Source organism: Ovis aries, chromosome 10 (assembly GCF_016772045.2).
Source record: "Ovis aries strain OAR_USU_Benz2616 breed Rambouillet chromosome 10, ARS-UI_Ramb_v3.0, whole genome shotgun sequence".
In the NCBI taxonomy this organism is placed as follows: domain Eukaryota; kingdom Metazoa; phylum Chordata; class Mammalia; order Artiodactyla; family Bovidae; genus Ovis; species Ovis aries.
Window position 1 is genome coordinate 29,010,506 of NC_056063.1, and position 15,353 is coordinate 29,025,858.

At 41.0% G+C, this 15,353-nt stretch overlaps 1 protein-coding gene across 32 annotated transcripts in view; it reads left to right on the plus strand.

Annotated features, from left to right (window-relative positions):
* Nucleotides 1–15,353, plus strand: part of ZAR1L (zygote arrest 1 like) — a 91,239-nt gene that overhangs the window by 40,925 nt on the left and 34,961 nt on the right. The gene's annotated exons all lie outside the window — the stretch shown is intronic.

The following is a 15,353-nucleotide window of genomic DNA, read 5'->3' on the forward strand; positions in this document are numbered from 1 at the left end:
TCTCAAAAGGAGAAGAAATAGCAAATGTTGGCAAGGATGTGAATAAAAGAAAACTCTAATGCACTGTTGATGAGAATGTAGATTGGTGCAGCCATTGTGGAAAACAGTATAGAGGTTCCTTGAAAAATTAAAAATAGAACTACATATGATCCAGCAATATGACTTCTGTTATTTATTCAAAGAAAATAAAAACACTAATTTGAAAAGATACATGCACCCCAATGTTCAAAACAGCATTATTTACAGTAGCCAGCATATGTAAACAACCTAAGTGTCCATCAGTGGATGAATGGATAGAGAAGATGTGATGAATATGTACAATGGACTACCATTCAGCCATGCTAAAGAATGAAATCTTGCCATTTGAGACAACATGGATAGACCTTGAGAGTATTGTGCTAAGTGAAATAAGACAGAATCAAAGACTGTGTAATTTCACTTATTTGTGGAATCTGAAAAACAGACAAACCAAACTCATAGGTACAGAGAAAAGATTGATGGTTGCCAGAGTTGGAGGGGGCGGTTGGAGGGTAAGCAAAATGGGTGGAGATCAAAAAATATAATTTCCAGTCATTATATAAATAAGCTTTTGGGAGGTAATATACATCGTGATCAATAATTGTTGTTGTTCAGTTGCTGAGTCATGTCCGACTCTTTGTACCCCATGGACTGCAGCATGCCAGGCTTCCTTGTCCTTTACCATCTCCTGGAGCACTCTCAAACTCATGTCCATTGAGTCAGTGATGCCGTCCAACCATCTCATCCTCTGTTGTCCAGTTCTCCTGCCCTCAATCTTTCCCAGTATCAGGGTCTTTTCCAGTGAGTCGTCTCTTCACATCAGGTGGCCAAAGTATTGAAACTTTAGCTTCAGCCTCAGTCCAATGAATATTCAGGGTTGATTTCCTTTAGGATTGACTGGCTTGATATCCTTGCTATCCAGGGGACTCTCAGAAGTCTTCTCCAGCACTGCAGTTTAAAAGCATCAATTCTTTGGCACTCAGCTTTCTTTATGGTCCAAGCCTCACATCTGTATATGACTACTGGAAAAACCATAGCTTTGACTGTATTGCTTTGTTGGCAAAGTGATGTCTCAGCTTTTTAATATGCTGTCTAGGTTTGTCATAGCTTTTCTTCCAGGGAGCAAGCATCTTTTAATTTTATGGCTGCAGTCACCATCCACAGTGATATAGAGTCCAAGAAAATAGTCTTGTCACTGTTTCTATTGTTTCCCCATCTATCTGCCACAAAGTGATGGAACCAGATGCCATGATCTTCATTTTTTGAATGTTAAGTTTTAAGCCAAATTTACTTCTCTCCTCTTTCACCTTGATCAAGAGGCTCTTTAATTTCTCTTTGCTTTCTGCCATAAAGGTGGTGGTATCTGCATATCTGAGGTTATTGGTATTTCTTCCAGCAGTCTTGATTCCAGCTTGTATTTCATCCAGCCCGGCATTTCGCATGATGTACTGTGCATATGAGTTAAATAAACAGGATGACAGTATACATACAGCCTTGACATACTGCTTTCCCTGATGGGAACCAGTCCATTGTTCCATATCCAGTTCTAACCATTGCTTCTTGACCTGCATACAGGTTTCTCAGGAGGCAGGTAAGGTGGTCTGGTATTCCCATCTCTTTAAGAATTTTCCACAGTTGGTTGTGATCCACACAGTCAAAGGCTTTAACGTAGTCATTGAAGCAGAAGTAGATGTTTTTCTGGAATTCTCTTGCTTTTTCTATGATCCAACAGATGTTGGCAATTTGTTCTCTGGTTCCTCTGCCTTTTCTAAATCCAGCTTGAACATCTGGAAGTTCTCGGTTCATGTACTGTTGATGCATCACTTGGAGAATTTGAGCATTACTTTGCTAGCATGTGAAGTGAGTGCAATTTGTGTGGTGGTTTGAACACTTTTGGGCATTGCCCTTCCTTGGGATTGGAATGAAAACTGACCTTTTCCAGTCCTTTGGCTACTGCTGAGTTTCATATTTGCTGGCATATTGAGTGCAGCACTTTCATAGCATCATCTTTTAGGATTTGAAATAACTCAACTGGAATTCTATCACCTCCACTGGGTGTGTTTGTAGAGATGCATCCTAAGGCCCACTTGACTTCACATTCCAGGATGTCTGGCTGTAGGTGTGTGATCATACTTCGTGGTTATCTGGGTCATGAAGACCTTTTTTGTACAGTTCTTCTGTGTATTGTTGCCACCTCTTCTTAATAGCTTCTGCTTCTGTTAGATCCATGCCGTTTCTGTTCTGTATGGTGCCCATCTTTGCATGAAATGTTCCCTTGGTATCTAATTTTCTTGAAGAGATTTCTAGTCTTTCCCATTCTGTTGGTCAATAATATTCTGTTGCAAAATTTAAAGTTGCTGAGAAATTAACTCTTAGAAGTTCTCATCAGAAGAAAAAAAATTTTTGTAATTATCTGTGGTGACAGATGGTAAATAGACTTACTGGGGTGATCATTTTGCAGTGCCACAGATGTCAAATCGTTATGTTGTATACCTAAACTAATGTATGTCATTCATACCTTTTGTTGCTGTTGTTTAGTCGCTCAGTCATGTCTGACCCTTTGTGACCCCACTGACTGTAGCCCGCCAGGCTCCTCTGTCCATGGAATTCTCCAGGCAAAAATACTGGAGTGGGTTGTTGTGCCCTCCTCCAGGGGATTTTCCCAACCCAGGAATTGAACCCTTGTTTCCTGCATTGGCAGGCAGATTCTTTACCTCTGAGTCATTAGGGAAGACCCAATTATACCTTAATAGGAATACAAAAGAAAGGTGTGGGAAAGCTGCAGATAATGGGAATTTGAAATTATCAAGGAGCATAAATTGTATTTTAGGATTGACTGATAGCATTGAGGGCTCATTTTGAGGTTTAGCACTCTTAATTAGGCTTGATTGCAGTTGTATTCTAGTAATATCATGGTTCAGCATGTGTACATGTGGAAAGGTTTGAACTAGTTGAGTAAGATGGGGGAAAGATATTTTTGACTGTCAGCAAGGGGGTGATTATAATCCATGAAATTTAACTCGTTCAAAAGTGGAGTGAAGGTAGGTGGTGGGTAGCGGCAAAAGCAATGAGGTCTACAGATCCATTATGCATGACAGGAGAAGAAATGCTGGAGAGGGTAGGATTCCAGAGTTAAAGGAGCCTGGAAGTGTGTGAGTGAGATGCTTAAACATGAGATTCTAGAGCTGTTGCTATGGGTAGGATTTTGGTATACTGTGAAGCTGAGTGAGCTTCCCAGGTGGCTCAGTGGTAAAAAAAAAAAAAAAAAAAATCTGCCTGCCAATGCAGGAGACTCAGGTTTGATCCCTGGGTTGGGAAGATCCCCTGGAGAAGGAAATGGCAACCAACTCTAGTATTCTTCCTGGGAAATCCCATGGAAAGAGGAGCTTGATGGGCTGCTGTCCATGGGGTCACAAAAAGCCAGACACGACTGAGTGACTAAGTATGCATGTACATGAAATTGGGTGGCCAAGTTGAGACAGAGGGAAGCAGAGATTCTTGGAGATAAGAATGTTAAAGCTGAGAGGAAAAAGATACTGTTTAGGTTAGCCTCAAGAATGTTGCAGTCCCTGGGAATGATATCAGGCATTTTAGAGGAAGATGGCACTAAGCTATGGTTTTAGGTCAGCTGTTCTCATCCACAGCTGCAACTTAAAATCCTCCAAGGAACTTTATAAGTAACCATGTTTGGGCGCTGTCCTGAGGGTTTAATTTAAGGGATCTGGAGTGGGACCTGCTATAGTGTTTTTAAAGTTTTTTAAAGTTTCCCCAATGACTCTAATGTGCTTGACGTTCACAGACCACCGCTGTGTATGATCAGGATGGTCATGGGCTTGAGGAAGGAGGATGGTTAGTGCAGCTGGGCAGCATGAATTTTAAAGTGTCTGGACAGTTTGAAATAGAAATATGGAGAGATGGGTTGGAAATCTTAGAAGGGAACAAGGAGGAACTTTGTCAGCCTCCTGGCCCAGTAACTCCCAGAAGCCAGTGGCAGGTGGCCAGTGTTCTTGGAACCCAACGTTAACATTCTGTGTTAGAGCAAGAGTTCGCTGTTAAAAGCAATTCTGGGCCAGAGGAGATGGTGTCAGAGAAGGAAACGTCTGACAGGAAACTGTTCTTTTAGTGTACTGTGTGAATTCTAGTCACTAACTTCTGGTGACCTTAAATGCAAAACAAAGTAACAGTGACAAATTTGGTGCTGAATCACTACACAAACACCCTCTGTGGAAAAATGATGGAGGCATGGACTTTACTGAAGAGTAAACTTCTCCTAATTCAATGACTTTCAAAGTGAGATGGTTATTAAAATGCTGCTTTGACGGACCTTGCTCTGGATTTACCTGAGTGATGACTCAGGTAATGACTCTGAGTCATTGATGACTTTTGACTCTGGTGATTCTTAGGTTCAAGAACCATCAAAGAATGTTTCAGTCTTGGCAGTGGATTAGAATTACTTTGGGAACTTTAAACAGCCCTGGAGTCATACATGTTGGGCCAGTTAAATCAATCTCTGGAGGAGTGGAGTGGGTATTGTTTTTTTAGTTTCTTGCACAATTTAATGTGCAACTAAGGTTTCAAACTCATTACTCTACACTCTGATTCTTACAGAAGAGACAGGTGTGTATCCTATTTTTTCCTCAGAGGCTGTATATAGCATATCTATGTTTATAAACTTCTCAGTCACACACTCAAACATCCATCCATTTGCTCATCTGCCTTGTCTTGGATGTCTCATTTGGCATCTCAGAGTTAATGTGTGATAGTAAAGCTTGATTTCCACTTCCCAAATGTCCACTTCCTCGTCTTGGTAAGCAGCCACTCTATTTTCTAGTTATTTGGACCAGATTTTAGAGTTGCTGACATTTCTATGTGTCGTCATCAAGTTCCGTTAGCTCGATCTCTGAAATATGTCCGGAGTAGGCTCATTTCTGATCACCTCCATTGCTACCGTGCTAGCCCAAGCCAGCATCTCTCATGACTGCGCTGTGGCAATAGTCTTTTAACTAGTCTTCGCACTTCTGCCATCTTATAGTCTACTTTGCATAAAGCAGCCAGAGCGGTCCTTTTTTAAAAAAACGAATTTATTTATTTTTGGCGGTGCTGGATCTTCGTTGCTGTGCGTGCTTTTCTCTAGTTGTGGCCAGCCTGCTCTCTAGTTGTGCATGGGCTTCTCATTCCTGTGATTTCTCTTGTTGTGGAGCACAGACTCCAGGGCGTGCGGGCTTCAGTAGTTGTGGCACACGTGCTTAGTTGCACCAGGGCCTGTGGAATCTTCCTGTTCCAGGGACCGAATCTGTGTCCCCTGCATTGGCAGGCAGATTTTTTTTCTCTCTTGGAGGATAATTGCTATACAATGTTGTAGTGGTCTCTGCCATACATCAGCATGAATCAGTCAAAACTATATACATATACCCCTCCCTTCTGAGCCTCCCTCCCAACCCCATCCCACCCCTCTAGTCATCACAGAGAGTCAGGCTGGACTCCCCGTGCTGTTCAGCAGCTTCCCGCCAGCTATCTGTGTACACGATTGTGTGTATATGTCAATGCTACTTTCTCAGTTTGTCCTCCCTTCTCTTCTCCCAGTGTGTCCATCTCTAGTTGAGGCAAGGCAGACTGTTTCCTACGTCTGCATCTCCATTTCTTCACTATAAATAGGTTCATTAGATAGAATCAATCATTTTAGATTCCATACATATATACATTAATATATGATATTTTCTCTTTTTGACCTACTTCACTCTGTATAACAGGCTTTGGCAGGTAGTCTTAACCACTGGATCACCAGAGAAGTCCCAGAGTGATCCTTTTTAAAAATATTATTTTTGTGTGGTTAAAATAAATATATATATAAAACATGAAGTTTACCATCTAAGTACACAATTGAGTGACATTAGTATATTCACCATGTTGTGTAATGATCAACGCTATTTCAATAATTTTTCCATCATTCCAAGAAGAGAGATCCTTTTAAAACATAGGTCCGAGGTCAGAGGCTGTCACTGCTCTGCCTCCCAACATCCAGTGGCTCTCCATTTCACTCAGGAAAGGCCCAGATTCTTCCTGGGCCACATGACCCTTTGTGCCACCGTCTGGCCACTCGCCTCTGCACTCAGATCACTCAGGTTTCTGGCTTTCTTGCTGTGCCTTCAGCAGGGGATCAAGCTCCTGCTTCAGGCTCTTTGCACCTGCTTCTCTCTTTCCTGGATCATTCTTTCCCCAGATATTGATTCCATGTCCTTACTTCATTCACACTTGCTTAAATACTGTATTAGAAAGGTTTCTCTGACCCCTTTTCTGACCCAGAACCATATCCTAGTTATTCTTTCCTGTTTTTTTGTTCTTCATGGCCTGGCATAGATAAAACAAGCTCATCTTCTCCATGAAAACATAAAATCCTTGAGGACAGAGATGTATCTGTTTTGGTATCTGCAGTATCCCCCAAAACAGTGCCTAGCTCAGAAAACTGGTATGTGATAAATATTTGCTGAATAAAGGAAAAAGCTCAGCTCATGATAGGCATTCACATTGTAATTAATTCTGAGTAAGTGTATAAAAGTAAGCTTTAAAAAGCCTCCAATTTTAATGACATATAATTAAGATGCTGTAAAACCACCCATGGATACTGACGTTCATGTGTTTTGGACAGATATTTAGAAGCAGGTGTAAGTAGCTAATACAAGCAGTCTGGAGGTCCCCTTATTTCTTGTTTGATTTGTTTTTAAATTTTATATTGGAGTCTATTTGATTTACAGTGTTTTAGTTTCAGGTGTACAGCAGAGTGTTTTAGTTATACAGTCCACATATCTATTCTTTTTCCAGTTCCTTACCCATCTCAGTTATTACAGAGTCCTGAATAGAGTTCCTGTGCTATACCCCAGGTTCCCATTGTTTATGCTTTATATACAGTAGTGTGTATATGTTGACCTGAAATTCCTAATATATTCCTCTCCACCCAGATTTTCTCTTTGTTAACCATAAGTTTGTTTTCAAAGTCTGTGAGTCTGTTTCAATTTTGTAAATAAGTTCCTTTGTATTTTTTTTTTTTTTGGATTCCACATGTAAGTGATAACATATTTGCCTTTTCTCTGTCTGACTTACTTAGTATGATAATCTCTAGGTCCATCCATGTTGATGCAAATGGCATTATTTCATTCTTTTGTATGACTGAATAGTATTCAGCTGTGTATATATTCTGCATCTTTATCCATTTATCCATCGATGGACATTTAGGTTGCTTTCATATCTTGGTTATTATAACTTGTGCTACAGTGAACGTTGGGGTACATGTATCTTTTCAAAGTATAGTTTTCTCTACACATATGCCCAGGAGTGGGATTGTAGGATCATATAGTAGCTCTATTTTTAGTTTTCTAAGGAACCATCATACTGTTCTCCATAGTGCTGTTTCAATTTACATTCCTACCAACAGTGTAGGAGACTTTCCTTTTCTCCATACCCTCTCCAGCATTTATTTTCTTACTCTTCTAAGGGAACTCTCTTAAAAAAAATTTTTATGTTTATTATTTATTTTTGGCTGTGCTGGGTCTTTGTTGCTGTGTGGGCTTTTCTCGTTGCAGAGAGCAGGGACTACTAATTTTGGTGCATGGGCTTCTCGTTGTGGAGAACAGGCTCTAGGGTGTGTGAAGGTGAGTAGTTGTGAAACATGGGCTCAGTAGTTGCGGCATGTGGGCTCAGTAATTGCAACTCCCGACCTCCAGAAGACAGGCTCAGGAGCTGTGGCACATGGGCTTATTTGCTCCATGGCATGTGGAATCTTTCCAGATCAGAGACTGGACCCGTGTGTCTGGCAATGGCAGATAGAGTCTTTACCACTGAGCCACCAGGGAAGCCCTCCACCATTTATTGTTTGTAGTTTTTTGTTTTTGTTTTTTTTAATAATGGCTTTTCTGACCAGTGTGAAGTGATACTTCATTGTAGTTTTGATTGGCATTTCCCTTATAACTAGTGATGCTGAATATCTTTTCATGTGCCTCTCGGCCATCTGTTTATCTTCTTTGAAGTGATCTATTTAGATCTTCTGCCCAGTTTTTGATTTGGATTTTTTTTTTTCATATTGTGCTTCATGAGCTGTTTGTATATTTTGGAGATTAATCCCTTGTCAGTTGCATAGTTTGCAAATATTTTTTCCCACTCTGTGGATTATTTTTTCAATTTGTCTATGATTTTCTTTGCTGTGCAAAAGGCTTTAATTAGGTATCATTTGTTTATTTTTGTTTTCATTACTCTAGGAGGTGGATCCAAAAAGATAGTGCTGTGATTTATGTCAGTGTTCTGCGGATATTTTCCTCTAAGAGTTTTAGAGTGTCCAGTCTTATATTTAGGTCTTTAATCCATTTTGAGTTTATTTTTGCGTGTGGTGTTGTGGAGTGTTCTAATTTCATTCTTTTGCATGTAGATGCCCAGTTTTCTAAGCACCACTTATTGAAGAAATTATCTTTTCTCTTGTTTTTATTCTTGCTTCTTTTATCATAGATTAATTGATGATAAGTGTGTGGGTTTATTTATGGACTTTCTATTCTGTATGATTGTGCCAGTACCACACTGTTTTACTATAGCTTTTTTTTTTTTTTTAAGATTTATTTATTTTATTTTTCGAATGTGGTGACTCTCTGTTGCTGTGTGCAGGCTTACTCTAGTTGTGGTGAATGGGGATTCTCATTGTGGTGGCTTCTGTTGTGGAGCATGGGCTCTGGGTGCCCAGGGTTCAGTAGTTGGGGCTTGTAGGCTCTAGAGCACAGGCTCAGTAGTTGTGGCATGTGGGCTTAGTTGCTCTGCTGCAGGTGGGATCTTCCTGGAGTGGGAATTGAACCTGAGTCCCCTGCATTGGCAGGCAGATTCTTAACCCCTGAACCACCAGGGAAGCCCTTGATTACTATTACTCTATAATACAGTCTGAAGTCAGGAAGCCTGATTCCTCCAGCTCTGTTTTGATTTCTCAAGATCACTTTGGCTATTCGGAGTCTTTGTGCTTTCAGACCAAGATTTTTCTTTTCTAGATCTGCAAAAAATGCCCTTCCATCATTTGGTAGGGATTGCATTGAATCTGCAGATTGCTTTAGGTAGTATAATCATTTTGACAATATTGATTCTTCCGGTCCAAGAACATTTTGTATCTTTCTATCTGTTTGCATCATCCTTGATTTCTTTCATCAGCATCTTACAGTTTTCAGAGTACAGGTCTTTTACTTCCTTATTGTTCATTGTTCAGCTGCCCAGTTGTATCTGACTCTTTGAGACCCCATGGACTGAAGCATGCCAGACCTACTTGTCCCTCACCATCTCCTGGAGTTTGCCCAAGTTCATGTTCATTACATCGGTGATGCCATCCAACTGTCTCATCCTCTGACGCCCTCTTCTCCTTCTGCCATCGATCTTTCCCAGCATCAGGGACTTTCCAAATGAGTCGTCTGTGTGTATCAGATGACCAAAATACTGGAGCTTCAGCTTCAGTCCTTCAGTGAATATTCAGGGTTGATCTCCCTTAAGATTGACCGGTTTGGTCTCCTTGCTGTCCGGGGGACTTTCAGGAGTCTTTTTCCACAGCACAGTTCGAAGGCATCAGTTCTTTGGTGTTCTGCCTTCTCTATGGTCCAGCTGTCACAACCATACATGACCACTGGGAAGACCATAACCTTGACTATGCAGCCCTTTATCAGAAGAGTGTTGTCTCTGCTTTTCAACACAATGTCTAGGATTGCCATCGCTTTCCTGCCATGAAGTCAGAAGATCTTCTTGGCTGCAGTCACTATTTGCAGTGATTTTGGAGCCCAAGAAGAGGAAATCTGTTACTACTTCCACCTTTTCCCCTTCTATTTGCCATGCAGTAATGGGGCCAAATGCCATGATCTTAATTTTTTAAATATTTAGTATTAAGCCAGCTCTTTCCCTCTCCTCCTACACCCTCATCAAGAGGCTCTTTACTTCCTCTTCGCTTTCTGCCATTTGAGTGGTATCATCTGCATATCTGAGGTTGTTGACGTTTCTCCCATCTGTCTTGATTCTGGCTTGTAACTTACCCAGCCCGGCATTTCTCATGATGTGCTCAGTGTATAGGTTAAACAAACTGGGTGACAGCAGACAGCCCTGTCATACTCCTTTCTCGATCTTGAACCAATCAGTTGATCCATACAGGGTTCTAACTATTACTTCTTGACCCACATACAGGTTTCTCAGAAGACAGGTAAGATGGTCTGGTATTCTCATCTCTCCTGGAGCTTTCCACAGTTTGTCATGATCCACATAGTCAAAGGCTTTCATATAGTTGATGAATCAGAGAGAGATGTTTTTCTGAAATTCCTTTGCTTTCTCTGTAATCCAGTGAATGTTGGCAATTTGATCTCATCACCATTTGGTGATGTCCATGTGTAAAGTCATCTCTTTGTATTGCTGTGGAGCATGGGCTCTAGTGTTTGGGCTCAGTAGCTATGGTTCATGGGCCTAGTTGCCACAGTATGTGGAATCTTGCTGGACCCAGGATGGAACCTGTGTCCCCTGCGTTGGCAGGTAGATTCCTAACCACTGGGACACCAAGGAAGTCCTATTATACATTTTTGGTTTGAGAGTACCATGAGGTTTTGATATACCAGTCTATGTATATACAAGATTGTTTTAAGTTTGCTGGTCTCTTAATTTTAAATGTATTTTCAGTATCCTGCGTTTGTACTCTCATTTTCTATTTCTGGTTTAAATATCATATTTGTGTGTGGATGCTTTTCTACCCTAAGTAAATGTTTGCCTTTACCAGTGAGCTTTCCTGTTCATAATTTTCTTGTTTCTAATTGTGGCCTTTTATTTTCCACTTAGAGAAGTTTCTTCAGCTGGTTTGGTTGTGTTAAATTCTCTTAACTTTTGTTTGTCTGTAAAGCTTTTGATTTCTTTGTTGAATCTGAGAATCTTGGTGGTTAGATAAAGTATTGTTGGTTGTAGGTTTTCCCCTTTCATTATTTTAAATTGTGCCACACTCCTATAGCCGTCAGGGTTTCTGCTGAAAAATCAGCTGATAACCTTATGTTATCAGATAACCTTGTTATGTTATTTGATGCTTTTCTCTAAAAAAAAAATTTTTTTTTCTATTTGTCTTTAATTTTTGTCAATATGGTTAATATGTGTCTTGGCTGATTCCTCCTTGAGTTTTTCCTGTGGGGACTTAACACTTCCTGGACTTGAGTGACTATTTCTTTTCCCCTGTGGGAATTTTTCAGGTATTTTTTCCCTCAATTATTTTCTCAGGTCCTTTCTCTATTTTCTTCCTAGTACCCTTTTAATGCAAATATTAGTGAGTTTAATGTTGTTCCAGAGGTCTTTTAAACTGTCCTCGTTTCTTTGCATTCTTTTCTCTATTCTCTTCCATTGCAGTGATTTGTAGCATTCTGTCTTCCACCTCACTTATCTTAATTCTGCTATTGATTCCTTCTAGTCTGCTTTTCGTTTCAGTTATTGTTTTGTATATCTCTGTTCTTTAAACTTTTTAGCTCTTTGTTAATCATTTCTTGTGTCTTCTCAGTCTGTACCTCCATTCTTTCCCTGAGATCTTCAGTTCAGTCGCTCAGTCACGTCCAACTCTGTGACCCCATGGATGTCAGGCCTCCCTGTCCATCACCAACCCCCTGGAGCTTGCTCAAACTCATGTCCATTGAGTCGGTGATGCCATCCAACCATCTCATCCTCTGTCATTCCCTTCTCCTCCTGCCTTCAATCTTTCCCAGCATCAGGGTCTTTTCCAGCGAATCAGTTTTTTGCATCAGGTGGCCAGAGGGTTGGAATTTCAGCTTCAGCATCAGGCGTTCCAATGTATATTCAGGACTGATTTTCTTTAGGATTGACCAGTTTGATCTCCTTGCAGTCCCAGGGACTCTTAGGAGTCCTCTCCAACACCACAGTTCAAAAGCATCAATTCTTTGATGCTCAGTTTTCTCTATAGTCCAGCTCTCACATCCATATATGACTACTAGAAAAATCATAGCTTGGACTAGACGGACCCTTGTCAGCAAAGTAAAGTCTCTGCTTTTTGTTATAGGTTTGTCATAGCTTTTCTTCCAAGGAGCAAGTGTCTAGTAATTTCATGGCTGCAGTCACCATCTGCAGTGATTTTGGAGCTCGAGAAAATAAAGTCCATCACTGTTTCCATTGTTTCCCCATCTATTTGCCATGAGGTGATGGGACTGGATGCCATGAAGTGATGCGACTGGATGCCATGATCTTAGTTTTCTGAATGTTGAGTTTAAGCCAGGTTTTTCACTCTTTTGTTTCACTTTCATCAAGAGGCTTTGTAGTTCCTTTTCACTTTCTGCCATAAGGTGGTGTCATCTGCGCATGTGAGGTTATTGGTATTTCTCACATCAGTGTTGATTTCAGCTTGTGCTTCATCCAGCCTGGCATCCCACATGATGTACTCTGCATAGAAGTTACATAAGCAGGGTGACAAATTATAGCCTTGACGTACTCCTTTCCCAGTTTAGAGCCAGTCTGTTTTTCCATGTCCGGTTCTAACTGTAGCAGGTTAAGAGATTTCTCAGGAGGAATGTAAGGTGGTCTGATATTCCCATTTCTTTAAGAATTTTCCACAGTTTGTTGTGATATACACAGTCAAAGGCTTTGGTGTAATCAATAAAGCAGAAATAGATGTTTTTCTGGAATTCTGTTGCTTTTTCTATGATCCAGCAGATGTTGGCAATTTGATCTCTGGTTCCTCTGCCTTTTCTAAATCCAACTTGAACATCTGGAAGTTCAGCCTTCACGTACTGTTGAAGCCTGGCTTGGAGAATTTTGAGCATTACTTTGCTAGCGTGTGAGATGAGTGCAATTGTGTGGTAGTCTGAACATTCTTTGGCATTGCCCTTATTTGGGATTGGAATGAAAACTGACCTTTTCCAGTCCTGTGGCCACTGCTGAGTTTTCCAAATTTGCTGGCATATTGAATTCAGCACTTGCACAACATCACCTTTTAGGATTTGAAATAGCTCAGCTGGAAGTCCATCACCTCCACTACCTTTGTTCGTAGTGATGCTAAGGCCCACTTGACTTCGCATTCCAGGATGTCTGGCTCTAGGTGAGTGATCACACCATCATGGTTATCTGGGTCGTGAAGATCTTTTTTGTACAGTTCTTCTGTGTATTGTTGCCACCTCTTCTTAATATCTTCTGCTTCTGTTATACCATACCATTTCTGTCCTTTATTGTGCCAGTTTTTGCATGAAATGTTCCCTTGGTATCTCTAATTTTCTTGAGGATATCTCTACTCTTTCTCATTCTATTTTCCTCTATTTCTTTGCATTGATCTCTGAGGAAGGCTTTCTTATCTCTCCTTGCTATTCTTTGGAACTCTGCATTCAGATGGGTATATCTTTTCTTTTCTCCTTTGCCTTTAGCTACTCTTTTCTCAGCTATCTCTAAAGCCTCAGACAACCATTTTGCCTTTTGCATTTCTTTTTCTTGGAGATGGTCTTTGATCACCACCTCCTGTAGAATGTCATGAACCTCTGTCCATAGTTCTTCAGGCACTCTTTGTCTATCAGATCTAATCCCTTAAATCTGTTTCTCACTTCCACTGTATAGTAGTAAGTGATTTGATTTAGGTCATACTCGAATGGTCCAGTGGTTTTCCCTACTTTCTTTCTTCATTTAAGTCTGAATTTGGCAATAAGGAGTTCATGATCTGAACCACAGCCAGCTCCTAGTCTTGTTTTTGCTGACTGTATAGAGCTTCTCCATCTTTGGCTGCAGAGAATTTAGTCAGTCTGATTTTGGTGTTGACCATCTGGTGATGTCCGAGTGTAGAGTCTTCTCTTGTGTTGTTGGAAAAGGGTGTTTGCTATGACCAGTGCGTTCTCTTGGCAATACTCTGTGAACCTTTGCCCTGCTTCATTTTGTACTCCAAGGCCAAATTTGCCTGTTACTCCTGGTATCTCTTAACTTCCTACTTTTTCATTCTAGTCTCCTATGGTAAGAAGGACATCTGAGATCTTGGGTCATCTTTATTATCATTACTCTGATTTCTTTTTTGATTTGATTGCCCATCTTCATTTAACTTACTTATTCTTCTAGGATGTTATATTGTTCCTTCCTCTGGAATATATTCCTCTGCTATCTCATTTTGTCTAACTTTGTGTGTTTACTGTCCCACAGTCTGCCACACTGTAGTTCCTCTCATTTCTGGTGTCTTTCCTCTGGTAGATGAGTACGGTCCGAGAGGCTTGTTCAGGCTTCCTGGTGGGAGGGATTCATGCCAGCCTATTGATGGATGGAGTTGGGTTTTATCCCTCTGGCTGTCATGTTCAGTTCAGTTCAGTCACTCAGTTGTGTCTGACTCTTTGCAACCCCATGAATCACAGCATACCAGGCCTCCCTGTCCATCACCAGCTCTCAGAGTTCACTCCAACTCATGTCCATCGAGTTGGTAATGCCATCCAGCCATCTCTTCCTCTGTTGTCCCCTTCTCCTCCTGCCCCCATCCCTCCCCGCAGAGTCTTTTCCAGTGAGTCAACTCTTCACATGAGGTGGCCAAAGTATTGGAGTTTCGGCTTCAGCATCAGTCCTTCCAAAGAACACCCAGGACTGATCTCCTTTAGGATGGACTGGTTGGACCTCCTTGCAGTCCAGGGGACTCTCAGGAGTCTTCTCCAACACCACAGTTCAAAAGCATCAGTTCTTTGGCACTCAGCTTTCTTCACAGTCCAACTCTCACATCCATACATGACTACTGAAAAAACAATAGCCTTGACTAGATGGACCTTTGTTGGCAAAGTAATGTCTTTGCTTTTCAGTATGCTATCTAGGTTGCTCATAACTTCTCTTCCAAGGAATAAGCGTCTTTTAATTTCATGGCTGCAGTCACCATCTGCAGTGATTTTGGAGCCCCCAAAAATGAAGTCTGACACTGTTTCCACTGTTTCCCCATCTGTTTCCCATGAAGTGATGGGATTGGATGCCATGATCTTAGTTTTCTGGTTATTGAGCTTTAAGCCAACTTTTTCACTCTCCACTTTTACTTTCATCAAGAGGCTTTTTAGTTCTTCACTTTCTGCCATAAGGGTGGTGTCATCTGCATGTCTGAGGTTATTGATATTTCTCCCGGCAATCTTGATTCCAGCTTGTGTTTCTTCCAGATCAGCGTTTCTCATGATGTACTCTGCATCTAAGTTAAATAAGTAGGGTGACAATGCACAGCCTTGACGTACTCCTTCGCCTATTTGGAACCAGTCTGTTGTCCCATGTCCAGTTCTAACTGTTGCTTCCTGACCTGCATATAGGTTTCTCAAGAGGCAGGTCAGGTGGTCTGGTATTCCCATCTCTTTCAGAATTTTCCACAGTTTATT